Source organism: Pezoporus wallicus, unplaced genomic scaffold (assembly GCF_028554395.1).
Source record: "Pezoporus wallicus isolate ANWC-B61680 ecotype Strahan unplaced genomic scaffold, APGP_CSIRO_Pwel_v1 contig_1583, whole genome shotgun sequence".
Classification (NCBI taxonomy): domain Eukaryota; kingdom Metazoa; phylum Chordata; class Aves; order Psittaciformes; family Psittacidae; genus Pezoporus; species Pezoporus wallicus.
In genome coordinates, this window is record NW_026637266.1 from 1,450,486 (window position 1) to 1,469,162 (window position 18,677).

At 40.7% G+C, this 18,677-nt stretch overlaps 1 protein-coding gene across 3 annotated transcripts in view; it reads right to left on the reverse strand.

Annotated features, from left to right (window-relative positions):
* Positions 1 to 18,677, reverse strand: part of SGMS2 (sphingomyelin synthase 2) — a 43,638-nt gene that overhangs the window by 17,531 nt on the left and 7,430 nt on the right. The window contains exon 1 of one of the 3 annotated variants that reach the window (XM_057404578.1): positions 15,778 to 15,898. The exons of 1 other annotated variant lie outside the window; for it this stretch is intronic. The gene's annotated coding sequence lies outside the window, so the exon portion shown is untranslated. Of the gene's footprint in view, positions 1 to 11,405; positions 11,451 to 15,777; positions 15,899 to 18,677 lie in introns of those variants that run through there. One more of the 3 variants, XM_057404580.1, reaches the window with a different exon arrangement.

The following is an 18,677-nucleotide window of genomic DNA, read 5'->3' on the forward strand; positions in this document are numbered from 1 at the left end:
CTTATTTTCCATTTCTTTGTTTAAAGACCTGAACAGCAACATTACTATCACTTTAAATTTTGAGTGATAATACTATTTCCATAGCAAAAACCAAACAAAAAAAACCCAAACAAAAAACAAGAAACAAAAAACCAAGATGGAACCCAAGTCCAGTTCTGCCATTTGTCTTGCTGCCCATGAGAAAAGTCTATGAGAAATCAGGGAGGGGAAAAAAGAACGTGTGATCAAACATTTCAGAAAGGACATTGGGAAAAAGCTATTTCCAAGTATATTTCATAGTTCTTAGTCACATTTTCATGAGAAGTCCTAGAGCTCTAATACTGCTTTCTAAAGAAAACATTTTATAAAAATGATTCAGAAAGCATTTGAAAGCATTCTTATCCCATGTCCAGCCAGACATCTATATATACACACTGATTTGGAAAGGAAAGGGAGGATATAGAGGTGTTACACAGAGTAACTGAAATGTGGAAAGACTAACTGTGAGGTGACAAATAGATTCCATAAACTGTTCCCCCAAAACACACTGCAGCAGCCAGAACTGCAGCTAACAAAACTGTTTAAGAGAATTAAGTCAGTTCCACTCATTTCTAGACTCACCAAGCTCAGCAATGTTGTGAACATGTGCTAAGTAACCATGGCATACAGTAAATAAGTGGTGAATCAACTCATTCCATGTGATCAGTTACCAAGGTCGTAAGGAAAGAACCAAGTGTTCAACTGGAAATAGCATAATCAGTTATAAAAGAACTCAGAACTCAGCAAAATCAGGGCACAGTAAAAACCACTATTCCAGTGTACCAACTGGTGTCTTCTCGTGAAGGAGATCTGATTACATTTTCCTGTTTCTGCTGTAATAGAATTATTGTCCAGAGCAGAACTTGGAAGCTATACAATATAGTGGCTTAGACTTCAAGAGCTTTCATTAACACCACACTACAGTAATCCAGCCCACTTGTTAAGGTACCTACAGTGCTAAACACAGGCCAGCACAAGGGCTTGCAGAATCTAATCTCTGCTAAGATCAGCTGTTCCAGGAACTGCTGTGGCACGGCCATTTCACAGCTAGAGCACATGCCTCTGCTCTTAAGTACCCTCCTCAGGAAAAGTATCATCTTGCCAGGAGCAGGACAGTCCATCCAAGCATCAGTGGCTCCAATACCACCCTAAGATCTCATCTATTCTAGAGAAAAAGCAAAGAGCATGAAGGGAAGTCTCATAGGGACTTAATCTAGAAGGCCAACCATGCCAGTTTCACTTGATAGTCACTACTTTAACCATGCCTTGCATGACAGACATTGTAGAATAAGAAGCACCTCCAGAGCATCAATTTCACAACTGCAGAAACACACAAAAGGCCACTAGACCAATGTAAACCCATTAGGAAGAAAACAGAATATGTGCGTACGTTAGATCACAACCCTAATACCTGAGTCATGCTAAGACGCTAATGACAGCTGGGAAAGCCCAAGAAGATGGCCCAAAACATTTGTCACTAATCCCAGCTCATGAAATTTCTTCAAGCTGATTAGTCAAGACAAGATACAAAGACTGGGCTGGTTTAGGACTTGCCATACAAGTTGCCACCCAGAGGAGCATCTTGTGTTTAGCTGGAAGCAGAAGTCACAAGCTGGGACACTAGCAAATTCCACCCTGTGTTAAGCTCCTCCCTCCCCTCACTGCAGCAGTAGAGTTAGTTCATGCAAACAGACCAGCTCATGCAATTTTACCTCTTATTACAGATTAATATAAATTGAGTTAGAATTTCATAGTTTAAGTGTTTCAGAAAGCAGGATTGTTGCCCTACAGCATATATATTATCCCTTCCTAAGACTTCCCATCATTCAAAATCTCACTCAAAACACAAGAAACAGGTTTTCTACATAGTAGTAGTGTTGGCATTTCAGCAGAGACTGGGAAACACTTAAGTAAGCCCAAAAATCATGTCCAGCCTCTGAGCAAATCCGATTTCCTTTCGTTTAAGATAATGCACATGATGAACTGCCTTAAACATTGAATACTCAAATATATGGGTCATAAGCCAGCGCCACATCTTTTGAGTAAAGACATCTTCCAAAGCCAAAAATTTTCTTCCTACATAGAATCATAGAATCGTTAGGGTTGGAAAGGACCTTAAGATCATCTAGTTCCAACCCCCCTGCCATGGGCAGGGACACCTTATGCTAAATCGTATCACCCAAGGCCTCGTCCAACCTGGTCTTGAACACTGCCAGGGATGGACCATTCACAACCTCCCTGGGCAACCCATTCCAGTGCCTCATCACCCTAACATTACTAGGACAGCTATACTAAAGCATATACTTAAGAAAGTTATATCATTTCCAACTTTGAAATAGTTTAATTCCACCAGAGTAACTCTACCCCAGTCTTAAAAGGACTATTCAGAAAAAGCTCTCAGCTTCCCAAAGCTTCCACCAGTCTGATAGCAAGATTTATGGAACTTATTTGAATGAACTGAATAAACTCTACTTCTACAGGGCACCAGCACAAGACCTGTGAGGGCACAAGGTGTGATCTCTTCCTCTGCAAGGAAACAGTCAGGGCAGTCATCTGATGTGCCCAGGATTAGAATTTGTGGCAAAATTTCTTAAGCATGTTCAGACACCAGAACACTGAATATTCCCCCACACAGAGACACTTTTCAGAAAGAGACAAAGCTCCCACTAACTCTCAACATTTGAACTGAAGTCCAGACTTCACAGCAGGCAAAGTACAAAAAAACACCCAACCACAAACCAAAACAAAAAAATAAAAATCAAAGCACAACACCAAAGGAAAAAAAAAAACCAAAAAAAAATAAAACACCAAAACCCACAACAAAACAAGCAAAAACAAACCAACCTAGGTAACAGTTACTATTCAGTTTAACTACATGAACCACTTTCACCATATATACAGGAGGCAGCAAAGCACCAAACAAAAGGGCGCTCACACACCTACATACTTTCTCTAAAGTAGTAACTGTTAGGTAAGAGGCTGCATGTTGTCTGATGTACCAGTGTGAAGATCTATGAAATGCCACTTAACTATGTGGTAACATGCCTCAAGGGCATTCACTCTATACGTGCTGCCTGGCTAAGAGGTAAACACAGACAAAAAGGTCTTAGACAAGGCTAGATTTAAGATTCTATCAGGCTGTACATTAAACATTAGGCTGAAACCGATTAACCAGTCGCAATGGTTCCTAAGATGTCCTCAGGAATAAGTTCCTGTTGAGCTAAGGTATAGGTCAGTTCTTGAGTACTTCTGGCCTACATGCTTTCAACACCCCAAAAAGACTTGCTTCAGATGAAGCATTTCAATCTGTTCCCTCAGAATAAGTCTCACTTTTGCTCTTAATGAGTTTATGTCAAAGATGGCAAGATTTAGCAGAGAAACAAGCAGCAGCCACTTCATAATGCCCAGAAAATTCTAAACTAAGAAAGTGAAGACATTTTCTAGATGTACACATACTTCCAATTCACATATCTGGAATTATGAAGTGACACAGCACTGAGAAGGGGAGGGAGAAAGGAAGAGAAGGCTGTCTTTGCTCTTTAACTCGATCTATGAAGTGTCCTAGACCTAGAGGACTCATGAAAAGAGGGGTAGGAGAGGTATAGAATCACTTTTCTTAAATAGTCACAATAACAAGTCAATAAAGTAATCCCAAGTAACAACACATTTCCTATGCACTAAGAATGTTTTTTCACTCCATTGAATCACACCATTACAAGTATGCAGCAACAAAAATACAGTGTCCTGCAGTTAACAGCCTTCTGAAGGAAAAGACTTGTAACTAGTTTCTGATTGAAAAAACACCAAAATATTGCTAAAAACATATGTGTAAGTAGATTTTTCATGTTCTATTATCAGCTATGGGTGACTATATCATAAGCTATGTCATACCAGTCTAATACCTGCTGAGTAAAACAAAGCATTACAATTTGAGTAAGCATTTTCATAATAGTATTACAGAAGATTAATCAATATAGCAGCTCTTTGATCAAATTATGTGAGACCTAAGTACAATAATCCTCTTGTAGTTGTCCTTACAAGTGCAACACAGACTTTGATAAACAACCACCTCTTCTGCATATTACATGCATTGCAGTCAAATCTGACTAAACTGTGCTGCCTTAAACACACATTCTAGAAAGGCTCACAGTGCTAAGAAATTTTGTGTTGTGATTTTTGTGTTTGATTTTACTACAACAGGATGCAAAAGGAGAATAGGAAGAAAGCACACATGCATGCACACTCTTAAGGTAGGTAAGGTAAAAGAACATAGTTCTAGTGATTGCACTTAATGCACCACAGTAAGACAGATTCCTTCTGCTTCCTGCAACTCTTCTCTGCACTCCAGGCCTTTAAGTAGGAATTGCGTTCCATCATAGCTTCAGTCATTCAGCACTGAGCTCCTCAAATGTAAGAGCTAAATAGTTCAGTCCAAACCCTATATTTAAGAGGCTATTTTAAGCTTTCTCTAAGTCCAAATAAAACAAAAAAAAATCCACACAAAAACACAAACAGAAAATGTTTATAAGAACATTCATCCAGTCATCCTGCAGACTAAAACTAAGCCAGGCAGCTACTTATCTTGTTCAGATTGTTCAGTGACTAGAAAGCAGCATACACAGGGAAGTGTAAACTGCCTGCAATCTGCAGAAATATGCTCTCCAAAAAAAAAAAAAGTCACACTACATATAAATGAAAAATACTTTTCATTGATATGAAAAGTAATGAAATGAATATACTTGTGGAGCAAGAAGTGTAGTTATTCAGATTTTTGTTAGAGTTGAAAATTTCTTTAGCTCAACTACTTTGATATTTAACAGGCACTGTGTCTTGGTCCATGGTCAGTCAGCCCAGATGTATTTCATCCATCTTTCTAGCTTTTAAAAGTCAGTACAAGCTACTGACTTCTACCACAGGCATACACATTATTACACCCTATTTTACATATAGCAGTTGTTCTAGACAGAAGAAATGACTCCTTACTGTAATACTCATGCCTGCTTGTGTATATGGAAATAGCTTAGCCAATTTTAAGAACTGCACAGAGGAAGCTAATAACCATGGTTACCACAAAAAAAGAAAAATCACCTAAGCTATCCTCAGTGAATGGGTGGAGTGAGCTTATCATTTAGCTATACAGCACATGTAGATTCAGTTTCATGGTGGTAAATACTGCTAAAACGAAGCGTATTAAACAGTGTCTGCAAATGCAGGACACAGTCACTGCATCAGACAGAAGTTTAAATCTGTAACATTCAAATCCTCAGAAAACTGTCTTCATATTAACTTCTGAATTTGCTATGGCACCTTAGAAGGAGCTAAGCATTTAATACTTCTTGCTTCAGGGCCAAACAGGATACCACAGCCCTTCCTCACAAGACTAACTTCATGGAAGTTAACATATTTCTAGGAAAACAAAACCACTGAAAAGAGTTGTTTTTCTATTTTAATGCATGATAATTTTTAATAGTCAATAGAGGATTTAAACTGCATGTCAATCCTCCTTTTCACAGAATGGAAAGAAATACAACTTCACTTTGGAGGACCACCTTTAGTTTTCAGACATGTTTTCCAGATCAAGTACTGTTCGTTTTTCTCAAAAAATTTCAAAACAGACCCCTATAGCTGTGTGCAAAATACACATATGCAGTGAAAGAAAACAATTACCCAAAACCAGCAGACTAAGCATCTGAATTTCAATAACTGCAGATGAACAAGTGTCTTAAGTTGTCCTTGTTACTTACTAAGTAGAGACAAGTTTTGTGCTCATGGGCATCTACAAGACCAAGGCAGAATGCCAGAAGAAAGGAATGAACTCTTATGAAGTGACACAATCAAAATGGTATATAAAATCAGAATGAAACCAGATGAAGACAAGATCATGCTTCTGAGAACTGCACTGTGAGGAATTCTTATGTCACATCCTCATAGGTTAGTACAGTATTATGAAAATAGGGAAAACCACTAGCTTTATCAGGAACTTTGTCAGGCTCCTAATACACAGGAACTTAAAGTAAAATAAGTTTTTAAGCTACAATATACTGGTAACTATTTCAGGAGTGCACAGAAGTCAAGTCACCAGTCACCAAAGAAACTACTAAGTAGAAACTAATCCAAAGTAGATACATAAAGCAATTCGTTTCTCCCAGCATTAAGCAAACAAACAAGAAATTAAAAATTGCCTTCAAAATTTCAGGATAAATGCTTTTGGTTTTATATTTAAATTGTAATACATACATTTGATCAAGAATAACTGGCAGAGGATGAAGCAACAGAATTCTATACTAAATGTGTTTTTAGCACTATTATGACAGTAACACAGCATTGCAGTTTGCTTCAATATAGTCTGCGTTCAGTTTCAGACCAAGACCTGGGCAGTAGTATTTGGCACCCTTATAAAGCTTCTACGAATAGAAAGTGCCACTGCCCATTTACAAGGTTGATATGGGGAAGTAAAAAAAAAATAAAAGGGAGATGAGCTGTATTTACTGTAGAAATGTATTAGAGCGCTCAAGCTCTAGGATTATATCGTGCCTTCCATATGAAAGACAGAATTAACAACTATGAGGCATGACTTTCTCTACTGCTGTTTCCCTTTAAAAACTGTGTCACCTAAATAAGGAGACTGTCTCCGTATTTCAGTCTGCTCCACTAACCAACTGTCTAGCACTAGAGCAAACATAAGCAGGAACTTGGGTGAGTGCATAAGTAAATATTTTGTCACTGTTACATACATTTCACATAAAAAACTAATTGTGAGATGTCATTCATCACTCAACAGTTTAAAAATCTTAGGAGGTGACACAGAATAACAGCTCTAAAAAATAGAATTAAGAAATGCATTTAATAAGGAAAAAAAAACAGTGAGAGCAGGTGACTTCTTAATAAAGGAGTCTGACAAATGCAAGTGTTCTATTAGAGATATACTGGGGAGGTAACACATGCCAAAATACTTGCAATAACACCTCAAGAATGGAAAACCTTTATCTCTTCCTTAAGGCTTAACCTAGGTCTTAAAGGATCCAGGTGGATCCTTAAAGGATCTAGACAGGTGCTGCCAGAGGTTTGTTCTTTGAGGATGAACAGATTCCTGCACTCCGATAGTTACAAATTCCCACTTATTTTACAGTTAACCAAGATTTTAAAAAGAAAAACCAACCAACCAAATTAAAGTTCCAGTATTAGAAGCATGAACACCAGAGATCTACAATTAAACAAGAACAAAAGCCTCCCACAACTTGCACTTTTAGAAATGCAAACTCCAGTAACTTCTGCTAGTTCACAGTGACACTCTGCCATAAGAACTTGCATGAAGATAAAAACTGAATACTAATATGATTAAACCCCTATTAGTACTTAAACTGTGAATATTTGACTTCACGGTAGTAGCAAGACTGACCACGGCCTAAGATATCAGAGAAGCATAACTTTATATGGGACATACCGATTTATGAGAAAAAAAAACAGGTAAACCTGCCTCTGAAACATCGTATTTCACCAAGAACATTACTAACTGCCTGGAGAGCTTCTGAAAAATCAGTGATTAAAAAAACCACTGCAAGCAGTTTGTAAACTCTCAGATGGGGGATTAGAATGAATGGTTTAAATATATTTAGCTGCTTTGTTTTGTTCAGTCTATTCAATTTCTTTCAGGATGTCCATCTCTTTCACCACTGAAGTAACATTACTATAATTGCAGATAGATAACCAATCATTATTTGTACTCCAAACTATTAAGTTTCAGCCATGACATGCCTACATCTTATCTAAGAAATTGAATTCAACTCTACACACTCCATTTAAGATTCCAGATTACTGCTATACCAAAAATAGCCCTGAATTAACTTTTTAAAGTTAGCCATTCTTAAGCAAAAGGTGTCCATAAATGCTCTCCACCAGTTAATCTTAAATCACCCAGATTAACCTTATGCAACTTTTCAAAACATTCAGCACTGCACCCAAAAGACTCAGCATCTTTCCTGAAGAAAAAGGAGGAGTACAACCCTAGTCTGCTTTTCATCAGTAACCACAGATGCACAAAACCACTGCAAATCTTAGTGTGAAGTTTACAGAACTGCACAGGATTCTAGTACGATTCAGTCTAAGGGAATCTGAATATACAAAGAAACAGAAGACTACAGAAGAGAGCAGCAATAAATTAGCTCTAAAAACCAGGTATAGTAAGATACTGCTTTGTGCAGCAGCAAAGCCCATCTTTTGAAAGCTTCGCACTTCCACTGATAGCAGCAAGTTAGTTTTGGTTTATGAAGCTTATAAAAACAAAAAAAAATAACCCACAAGTATGATGTCCTTGAAACTTAAATACAGCAGTTGCAAGTTAACCGACATAAACTGAAGAAGTGAAAGCAAGATACCTGCTGTTTTGGTCAGGTACCTTCAAGTGAACAAGATGCTCTCCTTTTCTAGGGTTACACATCTGAGAAAAAAGTATTTTATCTGGAAAATTAAGGCTGAATTGAGTATGTGCTTTGTTACTATAAAACTGTCTTGTCAGAGTGAATGCAGTAAAGTTTTCCTGAGTAATTAAGTTCAAGAATTATTTTCTTCAAGGATTTAGACCTGAAAATTGTTTTGTTAAGGACCATTCTATTTGCAAGGATTAACTCAACAGCTTCAGATTCTCTGACAAACTATTTTAGTTTCTCCACTCATTCAACAGACTAGACTTCATTATTTTCTAATGCGATTACAAAGAACAAGACCCCCCATACTTGACACTGCACATTTTGAAAAGGACTTAACACACTCTAAGGCAGAAGTTGTACTCAGCAGCCACACGAATGACCTCAAGGCACAGCAGGCTCCTTCTATTACAGATACTACATATACGTTAGCTAAAGGGCAAGTAACAGGTTTTCCTGAAGCATAGTTCTAGTACACAGTTTCATTTTAGTAATTATTGTAAGAAGTACTTTATTCTTTGCACATACACATATCTCCATGCAAGAGCTATTCTGAGGTAGACAGTGACAAGCAAGTCTCCTCATACAGAAGACACTTGCAGCTATTAAAGCTCTATAGCTCTACAGCCACACTAGCACAGTCAGATTCAGTATAGCTAAGAAATAGCTTTCAAACTGGTGCAGAACAAACAAGACAGAGCTATCTCTGTTCCATGAAACTTTCCCCATCAGCAGCTCTTGAAGTCTCCAGCATCTGCTGGGACAGTGGTGCCTGAATGCCTGACATTCTTAGTGTCCGCAGCATCTTTGGGGACAGTGGTGTCCATGGTACAAACAATTCTCCCAACAGACAGAGATCTCTGAAGACAGTGGACCTAGTGTTACATTAATCTTCCCAGCATCTGTTCAGACTACCGCAATACCATACCCATACTAAATAAAATGTCACAACATCTGTATTGTCCACTCCCCACAAATAGTATCAAAGAACATTGCAGGCCAACAGCCCATCAAAATTAGAAAAAAAAAAATCAAACAGAAGATGATGTATGCTATTTTGTTACAAATATCTGCATCTTCAAAGCCCACTTTTATACTAAGAAACTTATGTGTGATGAGACATTTCCTCAAAAACCTTCTTTCACATTCCCTGATCCTTAAGAAAAACTACCTTTTTTAAATCCATCACTTGTTTTGATATTATTTTTTAATTTTATTAATCCTTAAAAATCAATACAGCATTTTTCAGACTTCATACTTGTATTTGGTACACTAGTACACTGTAAATAAAGAATCTTCTGATTTCAGAATAAAAAAAAACTTAAGTCTCTTATTCAGCTCTCCCAGAGACAGGGAGGTATGGGGGAGGGGGGGGGGTGTGTTTTTACCTTTTTATTGAAAAGGAAACATGAAGTTTTTCACAATACTGTTTCCATGATATAATACTTTTGATGACTACATGGAACATGAATTTTTGAGTTCAAAAGAAAACTTAATGAAAACAAGGCTGTTAAGCCCTACCATTTATTTGTGTGTCTTACAGTATTAGAATAGATTAGAAGATGCTTTTATGATCCAGGAAAACAGATGCTCATCAATATGTCAACCATGGCTCAAGACTTAAAATTTAGGGGCACATACAAGTCATTCTAGATTCAGATAACCAACTTAACAGTAGAGTAATAAATAAATAAATAAATAAAATTCCACCTTTGCTCTCTTCAAGTTCTCATTTCTCCATTATGTAAGTTCACTTCAAGGCCAGTTCTGAAATCAATCTTATTTTGGGCCTTTATCACCATAATATTGTCATCATCTTATGATTTCACCTGAACTTTCCCCACCACCACCATTTTGATTTGTCCAAATACCCCTTGCAACTGCACTTACTACATAGGGTACTCTTGAATATTTTCCTGAAGGACAAAAGGGTATGCTTCTCTAAGATCAGTTTTACTGAAAAGCATTGTAAATTCTACCCTAAAGGAAAAAGAAAAATAAGAATGGCAGCAAGCACATTGACCTTTCTAGTAAATTGAGCCCTAGGTCATTTAAGTTAGGTTAAAATAAGGAAGTTATTGCTTTCACAGGAAAGACATATATAAGGTTATACAGTCTCCAAAAACCTGCCCTGTCAAATAAAGGTACATATAAGCAACTACATTAAATATAATTTTAAAGCAGTTTGGTTTTAGACAAACCATTTAAAAAATGCAACATGAAGCTTGCCAAAACTCTTGTAAGGCCCACTGACTCAGAAAATACCATGCACCTGCTCCAGTTTAGCTAATACCACTATAGAACCATTCACCTATATAATTGAGTATAAACTAACAGCCATTAAGTGGTTAGAGGATAGACAGGTATTTGATTTTCTAAGGCCTTAAGAAAAAAAAAAAATCAAATAAAAAGATTAGAAATATATTAAACTAAACAACAAATAGTCTACACTATATTGTAGGAGTTTTATTATCTTGCCAGAAAATTAATCATTAACTACTTTTCGCAAGGATTTTGAGCTAAAAGTATACCAGAAACCATGCAATGTTAATAGAAAAACACTGTCACTAAGTCAAGAAGTTTAGTTCAGCTGCACTTCAGGAAGTTTAAGAGTTGCTTCAACAGAGCAGACATACAGCAACAAAATAAACCCCAAACAAACCGTATAGCAACGCACCTTTACAACACCATTACGACCCTTACAGTAACCCTTTAACTTCCTAAGCTAAAAATACGGCATTCTGAAGTCCCCTCCTGTTCAGCTAAGCACGCTGTACTGCTCTAAGTGCTACCTATGCACACACTCACACTGCCCACCTCACGAACATACAATACCACAAGTAAGCTAAGTATGTTCCATACATTACGTATTTGCAAGGGAAATCAAAACAGCAGGTGTCCTCCTTAGTTAAAAGGGGTTCTTCAAGAGTAGAATTAAGACTATTTTACAGGTAAAACACACACTTCAGAAACGGAAGAGAACGCAAACGTAGGACTGCTCTTCCCAGTTCTCACGTAGAGGTCTTCCGTGAAGCAAGTTCTCTAGGTGCGCACCTGTGGTACGCCGTGCCGTTTAATCCACCTGTGCCGTTCCCAACTTATCTTCTCAGCTGTACACACAAAAGCTTGCACTGCTGGCAGTTCCTCCTCTAAAGGCAGCTGGAAATCATTTCTGGAGCCTCGGGGCTCTTAGGTTTGGGCTTTGCAGTTTCTTACGGCCAGACACTCCCACCGCTGAGGTAGCAGCACGCAGAAGCAGCTAGAAAGTTTGCCACAATCTCTACCTTCCCCTGCCCTGTGCTGGCTCCTCTCTGACTCTTCTCCTTCCCGGCGAAGGGGACTGGCGTTAAGGGCGTCAGCGGCGGCGACACTCCCCGCAGAGGTCTCCCTCAACAGCGGTGATCCGGGGCGGGGGGCGCGGGGGCCCCCGCTCGCTCTGCGCCGCCGTGTTTACCGCCTCATGCTGGCCGCGCGAGCCGCACTCCGCCCTGACATCATTCATTCTCCTGCACGCGCACCCGCCCACTCCATTTCCAAGCCGTGACTCACCCCGCCGCTGCTGCCAGTCACGGGCAGGGCTACAGAAACCGGCGGCACCGGGGCCGGGGCCCGCACCGGGACCCAGGCCCCGCCCGCCCGACGGGAGAGGTGCCGGCTGCCGACGAGGCGCGGGCCCGCCCGCTCCCCGCTCTGCGCGCGCGCTCTCTGCCCGCCGCCAGCCTCCTCCCGGCGCTGCCGAGCCGCCTTAACCGCGCCGGGAACGGCACCGCCTCCGGGGAACGAGAGGTCTTGGCAGATGCGGAGATGCTGGTGCCCCTTCGGGGCCTCCCCTCCCTGCCCGGATCCCCTCTGCCGTGCCTACAGCCGCCGCCGCCGCCTCCTCCTCAGCCACAGATGTCTGTCCCTTGGGGGGCGGCTGGTCCCCTCTGCCGCGGGAAAGGGTTAAGCCAGCTCGCCAAACGGGATACCGACACGAATACTGCGCCCATGAAGCGCTGGTGAAAAGGTAACAGCTGCCCTCCTGGGGCCAGCTCAGCGTCAGAAGCGTGGCTCCTGCAGCGGAAGAGGTGTCCGGGGCCGCAGCCAGCCCTGAGCAAGGAAAGGCTTCCCTGTTTGGCAGGGGGATTTAAGTTCCCGAACCTTGTCCTCAAATGCAGGATTAGCCACCGAAACCTCTGCTGTTTGCATCGGGCTTTGAGGGTATAAGGGTAGGGTTTTCCTCCCTAATTAGAAGTTCCCCATCATCACGTAGCGAGCAGATAGTGTTGGGAGTTCCAGCGTAACAAGCACGTGATCGGCGGGGGAAGGGGGGGGGGGCTAATGAGGTGTCGGCTCCCGCACACAGAGCGAAGGGTTGCAGCTGGCCCTGCCGGCCCGCACCTGTCCCCCGCACGGCGTCACGGCCCTGCCAGCACGGGCAGCGCCTGACCGCTGTTTGTCACGTCCCTGGAAAACCCCCTTCGCCCCGCTATTGGCTATTCTGCTGCGGTTGCTCACACTTTGTTTCTGCCCACAAAAGCGTGGGGGGAGGGAAGAGTAAATCTGCTCTATTCCAGCACAGGGTGGAAACATTTTCTGCACTCTCAGAGGTCTGTGGGACGGGGAAGCTCTGCCCGATCCAATACTGGACGGGCAGAAAGCTGGTATACACACCAGGTTTTCCCTCCTGCAGGTTTAACACCAACAGCGTTTTATAACCAGATATACAACTCAGCCAGAGCACTGCTGCTCCTGCAGCTCACACACCTGTAGTGCTGAATCAAAGGAGTCTGTTGGAACCTCACAGCACTCCTCGTCACCTGCTCCCCAATTCCTATAACCCGGTAATCCTTTAAAAGTAATGAAAAAAAAAAAAAAACCAAAACCAAAAAACCCAGAGGGCCGATGGGCAGGGTGTTTGCTTTTAACTGATACACAGACCCATGCACATACTCAACTGCATACACTTAGTTACGTGCAAGTTGTGTGGGATTTACTTGAGGATGCTATACAAAGAAGATAATGGCTGACACAGTGACAGTTCAAGGGTAGAAATAGTGAATGGAAAAAAAAACAAACGTATCTACATGCAAACACACATACAGGAAATGCTAAATAGAGACACCCTCTTTTTAATGAAGAAAAAAAATTGAAGGTTAAAATGAAAGAAGGGAAAATTTACTGGCATTCTCCTAAATTATTTAGATTCAACAGTCACCTTAAACACTGTTTAAGTATTATTCTTTGAAGCCACTACATTTGAGGGAGCAAAGAGTAAGTCCTTTAGCTCACTCTGTTCAAGGCTAGACTTGACATCCAACCCCACAAGCCCATCCTTACAGGTGACTTGCTTAAGTGTAGAACTTGGGCACAGAGCTACAGTTGACCTCAGAGGTGCATCTGTGAAAAGCAGCTTGCAGAGATGGTCTGTAACCAGTTTGGTAACTAATGTTTGCAAGTCTTGCATAGCAACAGACTTTTGAGAGCAAGTGGCATATTTGTGAAGTCACGTAATTAGCAGCACCTATCTCAAGCATTAAACTAGATTAACTTCACAAGGTCCTTTTCAGACAGGAATTACGAGAGAAAGAACTTAAGACTTGCAGAATGATTACTTATGAGAAAAAAGAAAACTCTCACACACATACAAAATTCCATGGTAAGACTAGCACACGAATCACATTCTCACCTCCCAGGGAGGCAGACAGAAGTGAGGGAGGAGAAAAGTTTTGAGAGGAAAAAAAAGTACTGTTCCTTTCAGCTGGAATAAAGCTAGCATCTTTTTCATTACTGTTTATTTTTTCCCCTTTTCATGAGATCAGCTGGGATATTACTGGAAACAGTAATTCTATAAATGCACACAGCCAGCCTGTGCATTAAAATTCTGACTATTTCCAAAGAGGCACCCCAAGCAGTTTTCAAAGGCAGCTATCAGCAGAATCCTGCTTAGTTCTACCACAGGACAGAACTGAACCTGCAAGATGAGGTTTGGCAGGGGTAGGAGAGAAAGCAAGAACCATAGGGGAGTTTCTAGTTCAGGCTGACTTTACAGTTTATAGACAGAGTTAAGCAGTAGTACAAAAAAAAAAAAAAAAAAAAAAAATCTGCTTGTGCTTTTATGGCTTGTCAAGCCATAGCAGACATCTATGCAGAAATCTGATAGGGAAGAACCATGTATCTGTGCTCAGCTTAAGTAGTTTCAGAACTAATGTTCTAATGAGCTCACACATCTTTGTAGCCCCTATTACAGCTGTGTTAAGGACAGATGAAAACATACACTGGTATTTTATACTTATGTGTCCCATACTTCCCCATAAGTACAACCCTGCATAATTCTTCATTGCTTTTTCTTCAAGTAGGGTATTAATCAGGGCAATCCTGCAAACTACCTCTATACAGGCCTAACACTACATTCTGTATACTGGTTCTCACAGCAGCCCTATTATATCTAAGAAGGTGCTAGTTGATACTCCTACCTTGAAACTAATGGGAGTAACTCCAGAATGATTTATTATTTCCATCCAATTATGAAAGAATAAATTCTTTCAAAGGGGAAACAGGAGATCAGTCAAATGTACACAGAATATCAATTCACAAGAGATTCTTCATCAGCATACACTTACTAAATGCTTAACATCACCCAACAAAAGTAAGTTCCACCATTTTGAAATTAGATGCATTTCAGTGATTATATAATTTTTTTTGTCTCCAGCTAATCATTTTAACACCATCAATGTCACTATTTTTTGGCAACTGATCAAGTAGATCAAAAGACAGTACAAAAAAAAAAAACCCCAAACCTAAGACAAGTTTTCCCATTACTACTTCATCAGAATCACAGTTCAAAAGCACTGCCCTACCTATTGCATCATAGAATACCAGGTTGGAAGGGACCTCAAGGATCGTATGGTCCAAAGTATGATAAAGCATCATGTGGACTAGCACCCTACCAGCACCCTGTCTGGTGTTCATCTCAAAAAGTGCCCAGTGATGGAGAATCAACCACCATGTATTGTAGAAGTTAGTGCCTTAAAAAACCCATCTGTAAATCATCACTGCTAGTACAACCACAAGCTCAGCTACTTAGCAAGCCTACCTTAACAAGTCAGTTGAAGCTGAAACCAAATAAATATGCAAAGAACACTACTTATTATAAAGCACTAAGCTGCCAAAGCAAGCCCTGCTATGCTGACCGTACAAACTTAGGAAACTGATGAACGCTACCACTCTGGAAGAAGACCCGTGAGGAAATAGACCCCAGTGAAGCTCACGAAAGTCAACCGAACCCGCCCTCGATCCTCCTGAGGGACATCTCCGAGTGAAGCACGCAGCCGCCCCCAGGCTCCCCGGGGATTACCTGCGGCCTCCCGCTCCAGCCCGGCGCTCCGCTCCCGTCCTGCCCCGTCCCGACCCGCCCCTGCCGCCCGACTGCCGAGGTGCTGGGGCCGCCCGCCCTTCCCAAGCTTTCAAAGGAGGCGGGAAGCGGCGGCAGGCCAATGGCCTGTCCGGGACACACAGACAGACCGCCCCGCACGTGCCCGGCCCTGCTCGGCTGCTGGCCCCGCCGGGTGGCTCGGCTGCCTCCTGACCGGCGGCGTGCGGCGGGCTGGCGAGCCCTCGCGGTGGCGGGCTGCTGTTGGATGCCGCTCGCTGCCTGGTCAATGAGGCTGCGCTTCCCAGTGTCCAGCCTGGGGCTGCTTGAAGCACCTCTGAAGGGCAGAGGCTTCCTCCAGATACTCTCTGCTAATTCCCGAGATTTACAGATGCTGTGATTGTTGTTTCCCATTTGCCTAATCTTGGTACCTCATACAGTTTACATTCCTCAAAACACTGTATTAGCTGTTTTCATAATCAAAAGCTGAGCAGAGATACTGTTTTCCAAACTGTTTTTTCCAAAGTCTTACATGTTCTTGAGAACATACTTGGATAATTTCAGTTAAAAAAATGCTGAAACTCTGTAGAATTTATACTCCCTGCTTAAGCTCATGGGAAAAACTGATTTAGACTACAGTGTGGGTTGTTTGTTTGTTTTTTTTTAACAAAGCAGTAACTGAAAACAAACCTTGCATTTTCTGCTCAATATTTCACTTAAATAAGCAGGAAAAACCGTATCACAAATTTATCCTACTTTTTTCCTTTGGATACTATTACGGGGTGGGGTTCGGAGGGGATGACTGTTTGTTTGGTTTTGGTAATGCTTTTAGTATTCAAACTGTATGAAATCAGCCATGCTTCAGAAGCTATGAAAGAAGAGAACTGGTTCAGATTCTTTAAACCAGCTTCCCTTAAGACTGAAGCCAAAAACTGATTTTCTATCTAAAAATATATGTATCCAAAATCACTGCCTCCAGCTTCAGAGTTTTCTATACACAACAGCAGCATTTGAAGAAATGCTTTTCTTGAAGGAAACAAGGCTTCAGAATAAATTCTAAGAGCACAGCTTCTTACTTGACAAAGGGTGTAGGGGGAAATCGGAAATCAGGGAACAATAAAAATAAATTCTGATTGTCTCTATCTGCAAGTCCAAAACTCAAGGTGATTCTAGGAAACTGCACTGAGCAGAAGTACAGGAAATATTCTCAACCTCTTTAGGAAAAGAGGTAACATTTCTGAAAACACCTAGTAGATAAGAAGAATGATGCTAGGCAGCTGAAAAGGCTTATTAAGGCTTTTCTGTAACATTGGAAGAATTTCTGCATATGACATTAAATGCATGAAAATTAAAAGAAGACTGCTTAGCTGTAACAACCATCACAAAGTCAACTCACAGCTGAATTAGCCCATTATAGTTCTTTGCTATTCAGCCTTATCTACTTTATCGTCTCTCCATGCTTCTAAATGGTTTTCCTCTCTTAACTTATCATCATCCCTGTGTAGCTTCCTTTTCATTTCTCAGCCTTAGGATTTTTTTGCAGCAGGCCCATCTGAAGCAGAATAGTTGTGCTAAACCTCTTGACTTCTAGCAAGTATCCTCTCCCACAAAAGTTTACAGGACTTTTACCCAGAAATGCAGAACAAAAAACTCCTAAATTTTAACACAGACTGACAGTAGCTGAATAGGAGTTGCTAGATGATCTCTTTTTGTCTGTGTGTGTGATTTTTTCTATGAAGGAGAATTTTATCTTATTCAGCTGGGAAAGGAGATAAAAAATAGAGGGAAAAGACTGGAATGTGAATGAACAATCCAAACCTGGTAAGATTTACCCACTCCCCATTCAACTTTATAAGCAATATAATTTTTATCTCATTATTGTATATTTAGGATTCTATTAGTATGAAGACTTTTTTTTTTTTCTTTTAGCAGAAACTATTTTTAAACCTAAGCAGCTGACAAAATCGCATGAGGGACAGGTGGCCTACTTTTTTTTTTCCTTTAAAAAAAGTGGCTGCTGTTAGCATCCGAATGTAAATTCAGTATGGAACATTTGGAGAGATCTGTCATACTGGGATAACCTCCCGTCTAACCTGTCGCCCTGGCTGTGGTAGCTGGCAGCGCAAGAAGCTTCAGAAGAGGCACAATGGCAGCATCAATAAAAGCCGGGAAAAGGACAGAAATGAGAAAAGATCCTTCTATTCTAGCTGTTTATCTACTTACCTTTCTAAAGTACTTACTTTTTGTTTTCTTTCTGGCTAGCATAAGAGGAGATGCTTTTTCTCCTTTTAAATAAAAGGACCAGCAACTAGCCTTAATTAATTAATGCACTGAACACCAACAGAAGGCTGCTTTTGGTGCCTTTTTTTTTTTAGGGGTGTGTGTGTTGGTTGTGATGCTCCTCAAATACAGAAGATACTAGTACAATCCCATGCTTATTTCTCCAAGAGCTTAAAAAGGGTTGAGGAAAAATACCAGAAGGCATACAAAATAGTCTCAAATGAAATCTCAATATTACTTTGTGCAAGACTAAAAAATAACAGCTAAAAACATTCTGACAGACATCATTCAAGTACATGAATGAGTCATGAACCTTAGAGATACGAAGCAAAAGACAGAGCTGACTCATCAGTTCCGAATTTTAAATATGACATGCTTCTTTTGATATTCTGTATATTAACAGGGCTTCAACACATCTTCTGCTTCAGAGGAATCAAAAGGTAAATGAGTCTGATGAAAAGTTCTATGTGAACCTTTGTTCCACTGTATTTGAAATGTATCCAGAAATAATTTTGGGCTTATTCTTACATGGAAGCAAAATGCCCTGGTTCTACTCATGGAAAGTCATGACCAAGAGATTTGGTGCAAGGGGCCCAGTTGGGAAA